The following is a 22223-nucleotide window of genomic DNA, read 5'->3' on the forward strand; positions in this document are numbered from 1 at the left end:
CTGGGAGATGTTGCGATATGCAATGTGTGATGATTAGGGTGTTTATGTGTCATGCAAGTTTCTCGTGTGATATCATTATTGACCGTTATATCAAGCATGCCTTGATCAAATGGTGGGGGATCAGCGATTAGTTTCATTGATTGGGGGAAACAACAACCGTCGGAGTAATGAGGAGATCAACAGTGGAGAATTAATCCGATAAGATTTGTGAAAAAAAGGGAAAGTCAACGTGGCAGAATCATTGTTCAATCGATGTTCAATTGTTGTTCAATCGTTTTTCAATCATTGTTCAATTGTTGTTCAATTGTTATTCAATTATTGTTCAATTGATGTTCAATTTTTGTTCAATTGTTGTTCAATTGTTGTTCATTGGGTGTTCAATTGTTGTTCAATTGTTGTTCAATTACTGAGCGAACCCGAGGAGTTTATGGATACGGATTTAATTTATTTGGAGTCCGGATTTATGCATTTAGGTGGGATTGACGTTACTTAGAAAATTATGTATTATACCACTATACGGTGATTGGTCAGGTTTTTTTTAAAACCGACAATGTAACGTTTCTGATTTGTATAGGTGGTCCATAACCCAAGGTTTATGTAAGGTGATTATGAAAACCAGGGAAATTTTCTTTTGGTGGTTTCACCTACGTCATTTTGGTATCAGAGCAAGGAAAATCTTTACTGCGAGTAGAAAGAAGACTTTGCGTGTGAAAGGAACAGGTAAATTTGTTTTTGAAGAACTCAGAGAAAAAATGAAACAATGAAAGAAAACTCAGTGAAGGAGTAAAACAGAATTTGAAAATTCTAAAAAGTGAATGATAGGTTAAGAAAATGACTTGTGAAAATGCATAACAGAGTATTGCCGATAGCTGGTGATTTCAACAAAGTTAAAGCTCGGAGATTGGTAAGAGGAATATTAATCTTGTAATTTCTACATTTTGATAAAATGTTTAGATTTGGAGAAAAGTAACATCAACTGATTTATGGTAAATGAATCCGTATAATTGGAATTTTGAAAAGTTTGAAATTGAAATTGAAGAAGAACAGTTAACTTCTTAGAGGAAGGTGAGTAAGAAGGTGAAGAGATTGCAGAAGCATAAAAGAACCCACAACGATGTTTGTGGATAATGGAGATTCACTCGAATGTGAAGAGTGGATGGTGACTGCTTGTGAAATCGTGCAAGTATTATTTTATTTAACTCTAATTTGAGTTTTTCTGGATAAGAAATAGATTGAAGATTGATAGTTGTAGCTAATGAAGTATCTCGGCAAAATAAGATCAAGCCTTAAGAAGTAGTAATGAAGGAAGCTGGTAAGAGTTTCTAAGTGAATGAAGAGGTGGTCAGAACCTAAATGTTCCAGCTAAAGATTGGAAGAAAAGGATAGTTGTGTTCTTAAAGTGCAGATGAGTTGAGGCCTAGAAGGAGCAGAGGAAAATGCTCAAAGAGGTTCTAGAGACAGAGAACCAAGTACTTGCTAAAGGACCAAGTATAGAGGAGAGCTTGGTGAGGTAAGTGGCAGCAGGAGAGACTTGCTGTTGCAGAGGCTTGTGCAACTCATAGTGAAGTGAGTGAGGAACTCATAGAGATGGAAAGGATGATGACTAGTGACAGTCATAGCATAGGTTCTGAAAGAGATCATAGCAGAGGACAAAAGAAGAGATATTCCAAGGCAAATGGCATGAGAATGAGTGACGAAAAATATGAAAGAGAAATGGTTGAGATGGCAGTTCAGCTTGAAGTATTAATGGAAATGTTGTAGAGAAATGAGATGGACCAAAAATATGGTTATGTCATGAGAAAGAAAGTGAAGTGGCAGAGGCTACAAGAGAAAAGAGAAAAACAGGTGAATATGCAATTAATAAAGGAGCTTAGGGAACTTGAACAAATTATAGATGTCAAATTAGAGACAGAGAAGCTCGAAAGAGTTGAGCTACAGTAAAAGGAAAATGTTGGAGAAGGTGTTGAAGTTTTGGTATGTGAACCAGAACAAGGACCATTACTTTTTGAAAGTGAATAAGAGACAAAGGAGTTGAATCATATGAATCATTTAGAGCAGCCAAAAGACTTGATGAATGAAGCATCAAATGAGGCTGTAAGGTCCTGTGTTTTTAAAAATGATAATTTGTGTATGGTTTCAAGTTTGGAAGAAGATACGCAATATTTTAAAGTTTTCGAACATATAGAAGAATACCTTCAAGAAGATGAAAGTTTTGAAGAAAAGTATGACAATGAGACTGGAGAAGAAATAGTTCACTACAGTGAACAAGTGCAGAGAGGTGTCATTAAAACAAATGGCATGGAAAAGAGACTTGTTGATGGTCTCAAGGATTCTTTGAGTTTGAATCAGCATACTAATGTGCTAACAGAGGAGTTAAAGAAAAGATCAGAGCAACGTACTGAAAGGTTGCCAGAGGAAGAAGAGGTATGAAGGCCTTATATTTTTTATTTGGATAATTGTCTTATGATTGCATATTTTGTTGCAGAAACTGGAACATATTTGGCACAGGTGGACAACCAAATGAAAGAACAAGAGAAAGAACATCTACTGAAAGATGTTAAGGAAGATTTAGCAAAGGAAGAAGGACTATCTGATGATTGGTCAATAGCAAATGAAGAAATGGGAGATTGTGTAAAATTTCCAAATTTTACTCCAAGTAAAATCATTGAGTTATATAGAGAGCTAGGTCTTCAAAGAAGAAAATTGGAAAAGTAGAGGATAAACGTCCAGAATAAATAGTTGATGAAGGATGACAAAGAAATTGTCATGAATGACAATTAGGAAGAAGAAGTTGACAGGTACAGTAAATAGAAGCAGAAAATTATTCTGAAGGATAATGTGGTAGTAGCTGAAAAGGTGCAAGACAATAGTGAACAAGAGGGTAAGGATGTAAGGGTGGCAGTAAAAGTAAGAATGAGAGTTCAGCAATTCATAGTTGAAGACAACTAGCAGACAGAGGATATACTGGACAAAGAAATTGAGTTGATAAGAAGGATAATGATGAAGGTGTCTCAGAAGGAGACAACCACAAGAAAGGAAAGAAGCAACAACAATAGGAAGACCGCAGAAGAATGTGAGAGCATAACGAGTGGAGCATTGCAGCATAAGGTATGGAGACCTGGAGAACAACAACAAACAACAGCAGCAACCAAGGACAGATTACAAAATAAAGTATGGGATCTAGGAGGACAAAGATTAGAAGCACATGATCTGGAGATCATGATTATTTTCTACTTTGGGAGTCTGATACAGGAGCATCATGGTTCTGAAAATGTGTACATTTATTAGAATCTAGGTGGTCTTGTGTTTTCAGAAGAGTTGTCTTCCTAAGTATTTAATTCATGTAATTTTAGATATTTTGAGTGATTTAGGTGAGACATTTAGAATAGGAGTTAATTAAATATTGTGAGGATATTTGTAAATGTTCTCGAATGTAGGGGAACATGAGAGAATCAGGATAGTTGAGAGATTTGAGAATTAATTGTAAATCTTAGATTAGGAGTTAGTTCATGATTTATGGAGGATCCTTAGGATTAGTTGAAAGTTGAGATCCTTAAGGGATACAAAAGATATTTTAGGAACTAATTGAGGACTTAGAGGATTCTTAGGATTTAGTTGAGAAGATTGAGGATCTGAACCAGAATTGGAAACAGAATCCTTTTGTATAAATGTAAGCCAAAAAGGCAGAGAAAGAGTTAGTCAAGTCAAGTGAGTTAGAGAGAGAGTTAGTAGATAGATAGGGTTAGATTGTAGCCTACGAGCATTGAAATGAGAAAGGGCCATTGATACAAACCGTGTAAAGGAAGATCAGGCCAAAGCTAGATTTTAAACAGGTTTTTATTTTTATATGTACATTTGTTTAATGAATGAGGAAATTGAATTCATTGTGACTGTGTGTGTCATTCCTTTTATGTGCTGAGTGATCCGTAATTGGGAATTTATGGTTTCTATGTGATAAACAATGATGAATGAATTCAAGTTGAATTTTTGAAAGTCTTTCTGAGTGAAAAAAGACTTATCATCTGGGTAGAATTCATGTGATTCCAGTCGGATTTAATAGATGTGTGTGCAGGTCAAATAAAGAACGAATTACGAATCTGGAATAATGGAAATAATACAGAGAGTATTATGTATTCCAGTTCAATGTGGTGTTAAGGAATGCAGAGGAGGATGGTGGTCAGACTGTATGAATCTGATTAAAGAAGTCAGCGCAAAGCTCAGAGGTAGTAGTTTTAAAGACGCAGCAGAAGAATAACTCAAGAGAAGAGTCATGGAGCCAAAGTGAAGTGTGTAACTGCAGAGGTTAGGAGTCTACGAATGGCTTGATTAGAGTGTTGGGTTGTGTTATATTCTTTCCACGCCTAAGATACGTAGTGAACTGGGGGGTTAGAGGGGGGGCAAAGCCCCCCCTTCGTTGTCCCGATTGCACAGCGGGGGGATCACAGGGGGGGGCGGCAACCCCCCTTGTCTGGGGGGTTTGAGGGGGGCGGGTAGCCCCCCTCTATGGGGTCTGGGGTAGTGCCCTAAGAAAAAAAAAATTGGACCCTATATTAGGTTGGGCGAACCTACCTATGGTTTTCAGTCCATGGTTTTGGACGTGATGGTTTTCGGTCCATGGTATTGGATGCTTCGGCATGTATAAATATGTATTGTAACATTGAAAGGAATATAATGAAAAATCAAGCCGGTAGTCTCTGTTTTGGGATCCAAGGGAAAATCTTTGTGTATATGTGTTTTATGTGTTATGCTCTCGCATTGTTTATTTTCTGTGTTTTAGAATTCGTATGTAGGTAATTTCTGTACAGGGTTAAAACCTACGTTTGGTATCAGAGCAATTTTTTGCTTCAAGGGGACGCCTTTGTTGCTGAGGGGTTTCGCTCAGGCCTGTGGTAAGACCCTGTTCAGTGGGATATTTGTGAGATCGATTTTGGTGGTGAAAGAAGATGGCGAGCAGTGGAAAGATAAAGATCAAGAAATTTAATGGTTAGAGTTTTGAGTTGTGGAAACTCAAGATGGAGGATCTGTTGGTGGATAAAGATCAATGGATCGTGGTAGATCCAGGTACTAAACCAACGGGAGTGTCCGATGAAGAATGGAAGAAGTTGAATCGCAAGGCAAAGAGCACAATACGATTGTGTGTCTCAAATTCAGTATTGCTAAATGTATTAGGGGAAGCTACAGTGAAGGCTTTGTGGGACAAGTTAGGGACTTTGTACCAATCTAAGTCTCTGGTGAATAAACTGTTCCTGTGGAAAAAGCTGTATAACCTGAGCATGAAAGATGGAGACTCGGTGACAGAGCATCTGAACACATTTAATATTGTGGTAAAACAATTAGCATCTGTTGATATTAAAATTTTAGATGAAGATAAGTGCATCAGTTTGTTGTGTTCTCTACCAGATTCGTGGGATAGTCTAGTTATTGTAATAGGTAGCAATGCAACTGCCTTGCAGTTTGATGAAATAGTCTCATCCTTGCTGACGGAGGAGATGAGATGGAAAAATATGGAGAGCCAGAATGGTGATGCCTTGTCTGTATGAGGATGGTCCCAGAACAGAAACAAAAATAAGTCATCAAGTGGGAGATCTAAATCTATAGGGAGATCTAAATCTCCAGGAAAACCTATAAAGGTGGTGTGTTGGAAATGCAGAAAGGAAGGGCACTTCAAAAGGGACTATAAATCTAAAGCTCCTGATAAAGGAAAGGGATCTGATGATGCTCCTTCTGTAGAGGTGAAAACCACCTCAGATGAAGGTGGGGATGTGTACTTGGCTTCTTCAAGTACACATGTAGATCATGAGGCATGGTGGATTGACTTAGGTGCATCCTTTCACTTCACTCCCCATAGAGAGTGGTTCTGTGAGTATGAGAAATATGATGGTGGTGATGTCTTCTTGGGGGATGATAGGAAGGCTAGAATCATTGGTCGTGGAAAAGTAAAGTTGAAGTTGCAAGGTGAAAGGGTTAGAACACTTCCGGGTGTTCTACATATTCCTTCATTGGCTATAAATCTGATTTCTATAAGCAAGCTAGATGATGCAGGTGTAAAAACAGTGTTCGAGAAAGATACCTGCAAGATGGTTTGGGAAGCACTGGTATTGATGCAGGGAGTTCGGATTGGAACTCTGTACAAGTTTCAAGGTAGCACTGTTGTTGATAGCTGCAACAGTTCTGTGGTTCCTGAAAGTGGAGCTAAAAATCTAGTGGTCTCTGGAGAGAAGACCATGTTGTGGCATCAAAGGCTTGGACATATTGGAGAGAAGGGCCTTCGAATACTTCATGGTAAAGGTATGGTAGAAGGTATGAGTAATAGCTCTCTAGATTTTGGTTTCTGTGAAAATTGTGTATACAGGAAGCAGAATCGTGTGAGTTTCCCCTCTAGTGGTAAGAGGGCGAAACAGATATTAGAGCTTGTCCACAATGATTTGTTTGGACCTGTGAAGGTTCCATCACTGGGCAAGTCTGTGTACTATGTATCATTTATAGATGACTTCTCAAGGAATACGTGGATATATTTCCTTAAGAACAAATCTGAAGTCTTTGACAGGTTTAAAGAATTTAAGGCTCTGGTGGAAAACTAGACAGAGAAAAAGATAAAGGTGCTGAGGAAAGATAATGGTGGAGAGTTTTGCAGTAAGGAATTTGAAGGATTCTGTAAGAAGTGTGGTATAGCACGGCAGAAGACTACTCCATATACACCTCAGCAAAATGGAGTTGCAGAAAGAATGAACAAAACGTTGATGGAAAGGGCAAGAAGCATGCTCAGTGGTGTTGGGTTAGGACAGGAATTCTGGGCAGAGGCGGTGGAGACAGCATGTTACCTGGTCAACAGATCACCTTCATCAGCATTGGAGGATAAGACTCCACAAGAGGTATGGACTGGTAAGAAACCCTATCTTTCACATCTAAGGGTATTTGGATGTGATGCATATGTACATGTTCCAAAGGAGAAATGAACCAAGTTGGATAGTAAATTTGAAAAGTGCATCTTTATTGGGTATAAGGATGGTTTAAAGGGTTGTAAGCTTTGGAACCCAGTAACAAGGAGGTTGCGTATGTTGTACCTCTGAGATAGTAGTAGGTCAGCTACCAATGCCAGAGCATCTAAAATAATTGTTTTTGGGTTTTTGGTTTTAGTTTTGGAAGACCAATGAATGAAGATAGATGTAGAATTGAAATACTTAATCCTTTGGATAATATTAATTTCTCAGCAAAGGGCTGCTATAAAGCTTTACACAATTATATAGATCAAATAGTGGTGAGAAGAAGACAGAAAATAATATGATTATCATAGTTTCGAGACTGTAAAACAGAACAATCATAAGTATGAAAACCTTCTAAAATACATTCCAAAGATTCAACGAAATATACTTAAGCTTACAAAAGATGTTGATGATTTATTGATTAGAGGGGATTAGCTAAATAGACAGTTCATTAATCCATTCTCTTAATAGATGATCACTTCGGGAGCTTATAGGAATAAATTGAGACACAATTATTCCTACCTAGATATCTCTATAAGTCATAAGCATATGAAGAAAAACATAATGATTAATAACTGGAAAAACTTACAGGATAACACAAATTGTGTAAAACCAAATTCAGAATCCTCTACTTTGTATTAAGGTTCCAGAAAGACTAAGTACATCAAGTGTCTACAAAAGCTTCCTTGAAAGGTGCAACCAATTTCAAAGTAGAATGAACAGTCATAACTTAACAAGCAATGAACAATGAACCTTGAACCTTGAACCCTTAACAACTCGAGAAGAGAGTTATTTATACAATAATGAAACTAAGAAAATATCCTAAAAATGATTAAGATTTATTCTAGGAAAGGAAAGATCTTCATGCAAGAAGATAGGGGCAGCTATTGAACTGCTCCTTGCTGTCCCTTTTATTCAGGCTGTGATGGCTTTGTTGTTTGATATTTTTCCCTTTAAGCTTCTTGATTATTTGTATCATTTACGCTAGTTGATTCCTTCATTTGATTTTTCATCTGATACTCTTTAAACTTTGTGAATATCCTTTGACCCTGTTGAGTAACCTTTACTGTGTTCCTTTTTACCTTTACTGTGCATTTCAAGTTTTTACTGTGTTTTTCAACAGTAAGATCTTCGTATTTGTCTTCAAACTGTATGCAAGCTTTTTCTTTGTAAGCCTGGAACAGGAGTTTTTACCTGCAAAATACAGAAATTGTTAAGAAAACATAGGTGACAGAGAAGGACATCAATGGTTTTATTGATCTCGAAAGGATATTGGAAGGAGTCCAGAGTGTATCTAAAGGTAAAACAATGGTTTTATTGGTCGTAGATGCTTATGGAGGCTTCACTGTGTAAATGGGAAAAACAAAGCCAAAAGGGTGATTTTTGCATTTAAATGGAAAAACAGCTTTCTTTTTTAAATATGGCGCAAAGTGAACAGTGATCATTTTGTCGTTATGCGGGAGGTGGTTTTGGTTTTTATCACACTGCGTATTAGGCATGGGTGGTTTTGGGAGGGATCACCCGATACAATCTGAGCCTGACACGTCGCAAGGGGAGGTTAGTGGAATACCGCTTTTCGGGCGGGTAATGCTCGGACAGAGAGCCAACCGGAAATTGCTGAGGGTCGTTGAATGCACGTGATCAGACAGTGATGGAGCGAAAGAGCAGTGCGGAGGGGCCCAACAATTAATCATGGCAGTATGGGCTTTATTATTGGTTAAAAACTGAGATTAGTGGGATTTTATGGTTAAACGAAGGTTTAGGTTGGCTTTTCGTTTAAAACATAAAAACATTTTAACAAAGAAATCCTTTGCAAAACAAGGTATGGTAGACTTGAAATAATATGGAATTGGGCGGATAAATGACGTTGGGTCCGTGTTCATCGCATATCGCAATCGCAGTTTAGCGAAGGAAGGCCCATCGCAAGGGAATGCGATGGGGGCCGGACGCGATGCGGAAAATAAGTCATAGATAATAATGCGATCAATTCTGAGTTCCTATTGCATATCAGAGATCGTAATGGCAAAGGGTTTATGTTTCAGCCGGGACTTGCAATGAGGGCGGATGCAAAATGGGTGATGAATTATGAAATATATATGCGTCAGGTCCAGGTCCATCGTGCATCGCATATCGCAATGCGGAGGAGAGTGAATTCATGTTGAAAGGCTTAGGACCCGCCGATATGCGATGTTTTATTGAATACATAGTTTTATAATAAAACTAATGGTTTCGGGTTATTTAATAAAGGAAGTTAATAATATATGGGAAAGGGAACTTTTAGGGGTTTAATACTATAAGTTAGCGTTTGAATGAAACATAAGCGGAAAGGGGAAATATACTAAGTATAATGCTTTTTCATGAGTTATTTGCTTTTTATAAATGCATCAATACTTAGGCTAAACATTTTTTTGTGGGTTTTTTGGGTAAAAGAGGATTTAACATGGGGTTTTCACTTTTCCTAGGCAAAAAGGATTTTAACCTTAGGAAAAGTGGTTTTTTTATGGAAAATGAATGAATATAAACTATATGAAGGTGGGAAGGGGAAATTAGTAAATATAGGAATGAATGAGGATGAAGGAAGTTAATTAATTGATCTTGTAGACCTTCATTTGCTCTGTGTAATTGCCTCATGGACATAGAAACATATGGTAAAACATGATAAATGTACATTTTGTCTAATGAATTATCATACTTCTGCAACCTTTCTTCTACTTACCCTTTGCTTATCCTATCATTTTTTCTTCACTTAATGGGTGCATTTAAGCTAGCAAACCCTTTTCCTTTCCGTTTTTTTTTTAACTATCTAATTCTAACCTTATAACATCCAAGGACTCAGATTAAACTGATGAGAACCTTATTATTCTCTACCTAACTACTGATCTGCCAAGATTAAACAGTTTGGCCAGATCTTTATTCTCTAATTATAACATCAAATTTAAAGCATGAAGCAGTCAAGATTAAACTATTTGACTGTCATGGGTTGTGGCATTTATGACAAACTGCACATAACCATTATTTGGAGAAAAAAATAGTAGTGGCATTTAGACTTGCTCACTTTTAGAGTTTATTTGTTTTCTTTTCTTTCTAACCTAACATGTTCTTTGATATGGACATCATCATCAAGATATTTTCAAAAACATTTTATTCAATATTGTTATGTCCATATCCTAACTTAACATTTTTTCAAAATATATTTTTTATTTTTTTTATTATTTTATTCTATCTTATCAAAACCAAAAAATGCTACAACATTGTACAGCCAAGATGTGGTGTTCAGAGAGGTAAAAGATGTTATTAAACATGAATTCCAACCAAAGGAACATGAGAAGATAGAGTTTGAGCTATAGGAGGAAGAATCAAACTTTACAGTAGAGAAGGAATCAGAATATGAAGAGCCACAAACTTTGGGTGTGAGAAGATCAATTCGAGAAAGAAGGTAGCTAGAAAGGTATAGTCCATCTACTTTCTATTCAAATTTTGCTTTATCTATTACTGATGATGATCCCAGAACTATGAAGGAAGCAGTAGATTCAGAGGATGGAAAACTCTGGAAAGAGGCCATGGTTGATGAAATGGCATCTTTGCACAAAAATGAGGCTTGAGATCTGGTGGAGCTGTCGGCTGGAAGGAAACCCATTGGCAGCAAATGGGTGTTCAAGAAGAATACAAATGCAGAAGGAAAGGTGGAGAAATGCAAAGCTCGATTGGTAGCAAAAGGTTATTCCCAGGTGTCGGGAATTGATTTTGGTGATATTTTTTCTTCTATTGCCAAGGTAAATTTTATTAGATTACTTTTATCTTTTTCTGCTGCTTTTGATTTTGAGGTAGAACAGATGGATGTGAAGACAACATTTCTTCACGGGGATCTAGAAGAGGAGATCTACATGAAGAAACCTGAAGGCTTTGCAGTGAAGGGTAAGAAAGAACTAGTATGCAAGTTAAAGAAGTCTCTATATGGGTTAAAACAGTCACCAAGGATGAGGTATCAGAAATTTGATACATTTATACAGGGACTTGGCTTCACCAGAAGAAAAGAATATCACTATGTGTATTTTAAATTAATTGGTGACCATGTTATTTATCTGGTTTTGTATGTGGATGATATGTTGTTGGTTGGAAATGACAAAGAAACTATCCAGGATTTGAAGACCCATTTGTCCTCTAAATTCAACATGAAAGATATTGATGCTGCAAACTATATTTTGGGCATGGAAATTAAAAGAGTTCGGAAAAAAGGAATCTCTGGTTAAACCAGAGGAAGTATGTCGAGACAATATTGCAGAGGTTTAATATGCAGGATAGTAAACCAGTGAAGGTTCCTATTCCTGTAGGTGTAAAGTTATCTACTGAACAGTGTCCCAATACACAAGAAAATGAAGAGGACATGTCCCGTGTTCCATATGCAAGTGCAGTCGGTAGCCTAATGTATGCGATGGTATGTACTAGACCAGACATTGCACATGCAGTGGGAGTATTAAGCAGGTTTATGTCAAAACTAGGGAAGGAGCACTGAACAACAGTGAAGCGGGTTTTCAGGTATTTTCGTGGCACTAGTGATTATGGTTTGTGCTACCAAGGAAGAATAGGATTGGACAGAGTGTTGGATATTCGTGGCTTTGTTGATGCAAACTGGGCTGGAGATCTGGATCAGAGAAGATATACAAGTGGGTATGTGTTTAACCTATTTGGAGGTGCAATCAGTTGGATGAATAAGAGACAATCTGTAGTGGCACTATCAACTACAGAAGCAGAATACATGGTAGCCACTCATGCAAGCAAGGAAGCAGTTTGGTTGCAGAGATTGTGTTCAAGTATGGGGTTAGTACAGGGAGCTATAAGGATAGACTGTGACAGCCAAAGTGCAATTTTCTTAGCAAAGAACCCTGCATATCATTCAAAGACAAAGCACATTGATGTTCAGTATCACTTTGTGAGGGATATCATAGAAGAAAAAAAGGTGTTGCTAGTAAAGGTGCACACTTTGAAGAATACTGCAGATGCATTGACAAAATATGTGAGCTCTAAGAAGTTCTCTTGGTGTATAGAAACAATGGGCATTGCAGGGCTAGATAAATGACTAAGCTCTCTTGTGGCCCCCTGTGGAAAGAAAACAACACGTGGGAGAATGTTGGGTTGTGTTATATTCTTTCCACGACTAGCCCACGTAGTTAACCGGGGGGTTAGAAGGGGGTCGAAGCCCCCCCTTCGTTGTGCCGATTGTGTAGTGGGGGGGGTCACATGGGGTTTGAGGGGTGAAGGTAACCCCACTCTATGGGGCCTAGGGCAGCGCCCCGAAAAAATTTGGTTTTGGACCCTATATTAGGTTGGGCAGACCTACCTATGGTTTTGTGCATGTTTTTCGCACATGGTTTTGGACGCGATGGTTTTTGGTCCATGGTATTGGATTCTTCAGCATGCATAAATATGTATTGTAACATTGAAAGGAAAAGAATTTAAAAATCAAGTTGGTATTCCCGGTTTTGGGATCTAGGGGAAAATCTCTATGTATATGTGTTTTATGTGTTATGCTCTTGCATTGTTTATTTTCTGTGTTTTGGAATTCGTATGCAGGTAATTTCTATACGGGTTAAAACCTACACAAAGTTCAAGTGTCGTACTCAATCACAACCGTCAATCGCATTTTCAACCGCTGACGTTACAGTCAACTGCAGGGGTTTAAGTTGTTTGGTAACCATGTGTTAGTTGAAGGGCCGCAGACCGTTGGATTGCTGCCGATATTGACCGTTAGATTAATATCACATCACATCGTTCATGAGTGAATGAACCTGGCTAGGAGAAGTTGCGATATGCGATGTGCGATGATCAGGGTGGTTAAGTGTCGCGCAAGTTTCTCGTGTGATATCATTATTGACCATTAGATCAAGCGTGCCTTTATCAAACGATGGGGGATCAGTGATTAGTTCCATTGATCAGGTGAAACAATAACCGTCGAATTAATGAGGAGATCAACGGTGGAGAATTAATCCGATAAGATTTGTGAAAAAAAGGGAAAGTCAATGTGGGAGAATCGTTGTTCAATCACTATTCAATTACTGTTCAATTGCTGCTCAATCGTTGTTCAATTTTTGTTTAATTGTTGTTCAATTGTTGTTCAATTGTTGTTCAATCATTGTTCAATGGTTGTTCAATTGTTGTTCAATTGTTGTTCAATCATTGTTCAATTGCTGAGTGGACCCGAGGAGTTTATGGACGCGGATTTAATTTATTTGGAGTCTAGTTTTGTGCATTTAGTTGAGACCGACGTTAGTTAGCAAATTATGTGTTATTCCAATGTACGGTGATTGGTCAAGTTTTGTTAAAACCGATAATGTAACGCTTCCGATTTGTATAGGTGAGCCATAACCCACAGGTTTACGTAAGGTGGTTATGAAAACCAGGTAAATTGTCTTTTGGCAGTTTCACCTGCGTCACTTGTCATAGAGTATAAGTGTTAAGCCTTCTTGCCAACCCAAATCTCATTTCTTCTACAATCTAAGGTGAGTGATTGTGACTCCATAGTTGTATCACCACTAATTCCACAAGTGTATCTCCAATGAGCGTTCCGTAGATGTATCTTCAACCCTCCACAGATTTGTCTTATCTGAGCTCCAAAACACTGGTCTACACTTCAAATATCTGAGCCCAATCCTCCAAAGATAATCATTGGTCTACACTACAGGTCCACTATTCTCAATGTTTCGAAATTATGTCATGAGGTCCAAAATTTTATAGCCTGGCTCAAGCCTTGACTAAACTATAATCAGTAATCATAGATACATGCCCTGAAACTGAGGTATATGTGGTAAGGTCTGAGCATCAAGTCATCTTGCAGGTGACTATTTTAGGACTGATCTTTAAAGTTCTGAGATCCAAAGTGTTGAATGTTCCAAAAAAGGTCTGAGTTATAGAAGGTTTAAGAATAATACACCCACACATTTTACCACGATCTATACTCACTGGTCTGAGGTCTTCATGATATCTAATCACAGATTTAACCCATACATTCAAGTTTTTAATTCCTTGGCTTCCTCAGTTCATGAGATGTGAACTCCACTTCCTTTTCGTTTTATATATCTGTGATTTTCACTTAACTCCTCAGTTAAAATGATGATTTCAAACTTGTATTTATACATGTTTTTTCTTTTAACAAAAATACACGCCCCTTGGATGAGAAGTCGACTTGGATAGGTAGGCATAGGTTGGTTAGGTAAATAATATGATATATCATCTTAAAAAATCATTTTCTTCTAGACTAAGGGGAGTTAGAGGGAGATTGAGGGCTCATTAGAAAGGGGAAAGTGTCCTCTATAAGCTGGTGAAGGAGTCATTATAATATGATGTCTTCAATATGATAAGAAATAATTTTGTTTATGAGTGTTCAGGAATTTATCGTACAGACCTTGGAGTTTTTAGGATTCTTCATGCATAAGAACATTGGGACTAGGATAAGGGTTAGGGCATCTCCATTAGGGCTCCAAGTTTGGTCATCAAGTGTATCTCATATTGAAATCAATGCAAATTATTGACCAACAATCTCCCCCTTTGTCAGTGATGGAAATATTCTCTCTTCTTCCTACATTTTCTCCCCCTTCAACATCAATGGAAAATGGGGTGTCCAAGTACTCCCCCTATCAATCTTCCTCTTGTCATGTTGCTCCCCCTATCATGGTGCTCCTACCCTTGTTGATGTTTTGTCCTAATGTGATGCAAGAGCAATGACTCCCATCTTTTGGCAAAGATATTCAAATGCTTCTCGTGGTAAGGGTTTTGTGAAGATATATGCAATTTGTTCCTTTGTATTGACGTATTCCAATCTGATATTTTGTTCTACAACTTGTTCACGGAGAAAGTGGTATTTGATTGGAATATGTTTTGTCTTCGAGTGCATTGTCGGATTCTTTGAAAGACTGATGGCGCTAGGGTTGTCACAATAGATAATGATTGGTTGATTAGTCTCTATGCTGAAATCTTCAATGCTTCCTCCATCCACAATATTTGTGTACAAAAATATTCAGTAGCTATATATTCAGCTTTAGCTGTGGAGAGAGATATAGAGGAATTTTTTCTGTTGAGCCAAGATACAAGACAGTCTCCCATGAAGAATACATTTCCACTGGTACCTTTTCGATCATCTACGCTTCCATCCCAATCAGCATTGGTGTAAGATGTCATGGTAAGAGTTGTTATTTTGGGATACCATAGGCCAAAATTAGGAGTACATTTCAAATATCTGAGAATTCTTTTCACATCCAATAAATGAGATTCCTTAGGATCTGATTGAAACCTTGCCACCATTCCTACTACTTGCATAATATTGGGTCGTGAAGCAGTTAAGTATAGAAGAGATCCAATTATTGACTTGTAAAGAGTTGTATCCACTGAAGGGCATTCATCATCCTTTCTTAATTTGCAATTTGTAGTCATTGGTGTGCTCATAGGAGCACATTCTTCCATCCAATATCTCTTAAGCATGTCTTTAAGATATTTTTCTTGGGATATGAACATGTCTACTTTAGTTTGAATTATTTGTAGTCCAAGGAAGTAAGATAATTCACCAATAATAGACATTTCAAATTCCTTAGAAATATTTTGAGAAAATTCATGACTCATCTCATCATTTTTGCTAGCAAAAATCAGGTCATCAACATATACAAGAGTGACTAGTAATTTATCCTTGTCCATTTTCATGTAGAGATTACTTCCTGCCACCCCTTTTTGAAACCTTACTATTGTAGATAATGATCCAATCTTCCGTACGAAGGTCTAGGAGCTTGTTTCAATCCATATAACACCTTTTTTAACTTACATATGAAGTATTTTTCTTCTACTAGATCAAACCTTTTCAGTTGCTCCATGTAGACTTCTTCCTCTAGGTCACCATTCATAAATGTTGATTTCATGTCCATTTGATAGATTTTGAACACTTTTGAACAAGCAAATGCCAAGAACATTCTTATAGATTCTAATCGAGCTATCGCAGAAATTTTTTCTTCAAAGCCAATTCCTTCAATTTGTGAGTATCCTTTACAAACAAACCTTACCTTATTTCTGATGATCTGTCCATCTTCATTTATTTTGATTTTGAACACCCACTTCATTCCAATAATATTTTTATCTTTTGGACGAGGTACAAGTTCCCATGTTTCATTCTTTTCGATTTGAAACATTTCTTCTTCCATAGCATTCACCCAATGAGGGTCCTTACTATCTTGAGCAAAGTTTTGTGGTTCTACCATGGATAGTAAGGCAACATCATCTTTTCTTGGTGTATTTTTCATCTTTCTTTAGGTTTGTATTCCATCATATACATTCCCAATAATGTTTTCTTCTAGATGGTTTTTTTTAACAAATTTCACTTTTGATGGAGTTTGATATGGTTCCTTTTGACTTTCTTTATCCTTTTCTTCCTTTGTTGTATCTTCTTCATGATATTCAATTTCATTTTCCAGAAGTGCCTCATCAATCTTCACATCAATGCTTTCTACTATCTTTCGTAGTCAATTATTATAGCATTTGTATGCTTTCCTCCTTGTAGAATATCCCAAAAATATTTCTTCATCAACACGGGAATCAAACTTGCCTGGTGAGTCATCATTGATCTTCATAAAGCATTTACTTCCAAAAATTCTAAAATAATTTACTAAATCAGGTCTTCCTTTCCATAATTCGTATGGAGTTTTGTCATTATTTGGTCTTAGTTAGGCTCTATTCAAGGTGTACACTTCCTCCCCAACTGCTTCTCTCCAAAACTTAGCTTGCAAATCCGTTTCTAGTAACATTGTTCTTGCCATTTCTTGCACAGTTATTTTTTTTCTTTCCACTAATCCATCTTGTTTTAGAGTTCTAGCTATGGAAAGTTCTCTTTTTATTCCATGTATTTCACAAAAATAATTGAATTCCTATGAAGTAAATTATCCTCCTCTATCTGTTCTAAGACACTTGATTTTTATTCTTTTTCATTTTCCACAAGAGCTTTGAAATTTTTAAAATGTTCATAAGCTTCATATTTAAACTTTATAAAGAACACCCACATCATTCTAGTATAGTCACCTACAAATAGAGAAAATTACCTTTCACCTTGTAGTGTTGGAGTTCTGGTTGGTCCACATAAATATGCATGTATGATCTCCAAATTTTTTTAGGTTGAGAATTCCTTGGCCTTAAAGCAATTTCTAGTTTTCTTTCCATGTTGACATGGGCCACACACAACCTGTTCCTGGTTTATAATTTTTGGAATGTCCCTTACTACACTTGTTTTGTTGATATTAACCAAGATGTCAAAGTTTAGATGTCCCAATCACTTGTGCCATAACCATCTTTCATTTTCTTGACCCATATAGCATTTTTCTTCTTGAATTTTTCTTAAAATGTATATGTTATCTGGTGTTCTCCCTCCTTTTCCCAGAAGTTATCATGATGAAGATTTTCTTATCTCACAACCTTTAGTACTAAAGATAACATTATGTCCTTCATCACAAATTTGGCTATTGCTTAGAAGATTTTGTTTGTGTCCTTCTACCAATAGTGTGTTTTGTGCTTTTCCCTTTCCATTAACAAGAGCAACTGTCCCTTTTACAACAATTTTAGTAGATCCACTTCCAAAGTATACATTTAAATCCTTTTTTTTAATGATATAAACTTGTTTTGGTCACTTTTCATGTGTCTTGAACGTCCACTATCCACATACCATTGATTTTCATCACTTTGTGCACATAAATCTATGCCACATTTATCTGTAGTGGGTTACTCCTTCTTCAAATCTTGCCTTTTTTATATAAATGGAAAATTTTGTGTATCATGCCCAAAATCATTACATTTTGAGCATGCTAAGTCATGCCTAACCAAAGGATCAAAATAATTATAGGTCTTGATTTGACCTTGTTCTTTTGAGCTGAGTGGCTTGCTTTGATAATTGTCCCTATATCTCCTTAAGCTATTATCCTTATAAGCCTTGCAATCCTTAGCTTAATGACCAAAATTTTTACAATAGAAACAACAACCAAGAAAGATAGTTTGATACATGTTTGAATAGCCTTGAATTGATGTAACATTCTTTTCTGGATATAGCTTTCCTTCATTCGTTGGGTTGGGTTGTTGTGAGTGGATCTTTGTTCTTGGTGGAACAAATTCTTCTCTTTTGGATGATTGCAAAGGATGTGAGCATAACTTCTTTGGATTTCTTCATTGGCATTCTTCTTCAAACTTGATGATTCACCTTTGAAACCAATTCTAGTGTTATCATGTTGTTATCTTTGAGTATTAAGGATGTTATCAAGAGTTTGAGAGATTTTCCAACTCTTATTAACCTGATTCAACTCTTTCTTTAGAGAGACAATTTCAGCTTCACATTTCTCGCATATTTATTCTCTTTCTTTTAGCTTGTTGTTCAAAATTTCTTCCTTCCTTTTTGCTTCTTCCTTTTCTATTTTGAGAGAAATGATATTCTTCCTTAATTTCTCATTTTCTTCAGTAGCACTCATTAGTAATTCATTTACATTTCCTTCATCTTCTTTTTCTAAATCATCATCATTTGTAAATGCCATGAACAATACTTCACTACTTCCAGCATAGTCATCTTCTTCATCAGATTCATCATTATCCCTTTTGAGTAGAAAGGTATTTTTAGTTGATTTTTTCTTTGTAATCACAAATTCTTCTTCATCGGAGTCATCTTGTTTGGAGAAGAAATTCTTCTTATTTGACCCTTTCTTCTTCAACATCCTCTTTTTATATTCATCTTTGTCATCGCTATCATGTTTATGAGGACACTTTGCAGCATAATGTTCTATTCTACCACACTTAAAACAAATGAGAGGATAATTATCTTTGAGTTTGGACCCTTTCCTTAGTTTCTTCCCTAATTGTGCTAGTTCTGTTTCAGTATCAGAATCATCACTGCTATAATTATTTCCTTCCTTCAATGTTTTTGAAGCCTTGAATGTTTCTTCCTTAGAGTTTGGGATTCCTTTTCTCATATCATATGCAATGAGAATCCCATGAAGTTCGTCCATTTTTATGTCATCCAAGTCCTTCATTTCTTCTATGGCAATAAATTTGGAATCAAAACATTATGGAAGTGATCTCAAAACCTTTTGGGCAATTGTGCTTTCTTCAACGATTTCTCCTAGACCCTTGAGTGAGTTGACAACTTCATCCAATCAGAGGAAAAAGTCTACAATGTCTTCTTCGTCATTCATTTTAAGACTCTCAAATTATCTTCTATGAGTTTGAAGTTTTTCCTTCTTGACCTTGGAGTCTCCATCATATATACTAATAATCTTGTCTCACATTTCGTTGGCAGATTCACAGTTCACAACCTTTGTAAATTTTGAATCATAAATTCCACCTGTTATGGAATTTAGTGCTTTGGCATTTTCCATATAAATTTTCTTCCATCCAGATCGGTTGGTGGAGAAGATGGAACTTTATACCCATCTTGAACTGATTGCCATACTTCTTGTCTAATAGAAATTAAATAAAGTGTCATCCTACATTTCCAAAAGGAAAATTTTGTTCCATCATATTGAGGGAATTTTCCTGAATCCTTACTGGTCATTGTGACTAAGAATCCTTCTTCCAGTTGTTAGGATGATTATGAAGAAGTTGGCTTTTATACCAATTGTTGGAAATATTTGGTGGGGGGGGGGGAGAAGGTGAATTAGTGTTTTTTTTTAATTTTTATGTTTACCAGTTAAGATTCCTCATGATTATAATCAGAAAGATGAATAATAAGAATTTTATTAGGAACAAGTGAGGACACCAATCCTCTTTTTACAAAAGTTTGAATACAATGAAGTTGAGGGCTCCAACCCTTCAATATACCAGGCTCCAACCTATTTCAAGCTCCAGCTTGTGATTTTTTAGGCTCCAACCCTATATTTCTCAAGGCTCCAACCTTGTTTTAGAGGCTCCAACCCCTAGGGCTCCAACACTTCAATTTTTAACAAATGGAGTGTATGAAAGACTTACTTCAATAGTTGATCATCTTCTCCACAAGACTGCTCTAGATTTCAATGTGCCCACTGTCCAAGATCATCAAACTCTTTACTTGTACAACACTCCAAGATCACTGTTCTAGGCTTCCAATTCCTCACTATCCAAATATGCTCCAAGAATCATAATACTCCACTATCTAAGTCTTGCTATGAGCTAAAAAAAATGTGCAACCTCCTCTCCACAGGTTCTCAACACCATAAATCTGAGCTCAGAATGCTACCATAGTGTGGATTGTCTTCAGTTTGAGCTTCCTTTAGTGATTGTTAGCTTCTATACTTCAATCCAAGCTTCACTACTTTAGACCTTTCAGAGAGTATAAGTGTTAAGCCTTCTTTCCAACCCAAATATCGTTTCTTCCACAGTCCAAGGTGAGTGACTGTCCACAGTTGTATCACCACCAAGCCTTCCACATATGTATCTCCAACTAGCCTTCCATAGATGTATCTTCATCCCTCCACAGATATGTCCTATTCGAGCTCCAAAACACTAATCTACACTTCAAATATCTTAGCCCAATCCTCCACAAGTAATCATTGGTTTGCACTATAGGTCCATTGTTGTCGATGTTCCAAAATTTTGTGGTGAGGTCCAAAATTTTATAACCTGGTCCGAGCATTGACTAAACTATAATTAGTAACAACAAATACGTGCCCTAAAATTGAGGTATTTATGGTAAGGTTTGAGCATCAAGTATTTTTGCAAGTGACTTTTTTAGGATTGATCTTTAGTTCTGAGATCTGAAGTGTTGATTGTTCCAAAAAAGGTCTGAGTTATAGAAGGTTTAAGAATAATACACCCACAGATTTTAACACGGTTTGTACCCTTTGGTTTGAGGTCTTCATGATATCTAATCACATATTTAACCCATACATTCAAGATTTTAATTCCTTGGATTCCTCAATTCACGAGATGTTAACTCCACTTCCTTTTAATTTTATATATCTTTGATTTTCACTAAACGGCTTGGTTAAAACGATCATTTCAGACTTGTATTTATACATGTTTTGTCTTCTAACAAAAAGACATGTCCCTTAGATGTGAAGTCGACTTGGATGGGTAGGCATCGATCAGCTAGGGAAAATAATATGATATATCATCTTTAAAATGCATTTTATCTTAGACTAAGGGGAGTTAGAGGGCGAGTGAGGGCTCATCAAAAAGGAGTCGTTGTAATAGGATGTCTTCAAGATGATAAGAAATAATTTTCTTTATAACTGATCAGGAATTTATAGTACAAACCTTGGGGTTTTTAGGATTCTTCATGCATAAGGACATTGGGACTAGGATAAGGGTTAGGGCATCTTCATTAGGGATCCAAGTAGGGTCATCAAGTGTATCTCATATTGAAATCAATGACAATTATTTACCAACGCATGTATATGTAAAAATTGGGGAGGGGGCATTGGAAAATACTGAAATGAGTTTTCAAGTATTTGCATGGCACTACTAGATATGTATTGTGCTACCAAGGAAGGACAAGATTGGACAAAGTGTTGGAAATTCATGGCTTTGTTGATATACATTGGGATAGAGATATATATCATAGAAGATATATAAGTGGCTATGTCTTCAACCTATTTGGAGGAGCAATTAGTTCGATGATAAAGAGAAAACATGTAATGGCACTTTCAACTACATATGTTGAATACATGGAAGTCACTCATGCAAGCAAGGAAGCATTTTGGTTACAAAGATTGTGTTTAGATATGGGGTTGGTACAACGAGTTACAAGGATAGAGTATGATGGGAAAAGTGAAATTTCCTTGGTGAATAACCCAACTTATCATTCAAAGACAAAGCATATTGATTTTTAGTATCATTTTGTGAAAGATATGATTAAATACAAGAAAGTTTGGGCAGTAAAGGTGGAAACTTTGAAGAATGTTGTGGATGCATTAACAAAATATATGAACATTGAAAATTTCTCTTGGTGTGGAGAAGCAATGGGCATCTTTGTGTTGTTCCAGGAAATGTCCCAGAGACAAACAGCTATTACTCCATGGATCTAACCCTTTGATCCTTCAGATAGTGGGTGTATCATGTGTGAATTCCTAAGACTTAATGCAAACACGTGCAAAACCAAATCTATATCATAGAGTAATAAGTTTGCACCTCATAACTCGCAAGTTAATGGAGTATATATGAAATCAACCCTAGAGATCTTGCTCCTATCCTAAAACCCTAGTCTTCTCACTCCTAGATCCAACCTCATACACATAGTCACCACCAGATAAAATAATAGTT

This window comes from Pinus tabuliformis, chromosome 2_1, assembly GCF_031772625.1.
Source record: "Pinus tabuliformis cultivar Carrire ecotype Pingquan chromosome 2_1, CPIR1, whole genome shotgun sequence".
NCBI classification, from domain to species: Eukaryota; Viridiplantae; Streptophyta; class Pinopsida; order Pinales; family Pinaceae; genus Pinus; species Pinus tabuliformis.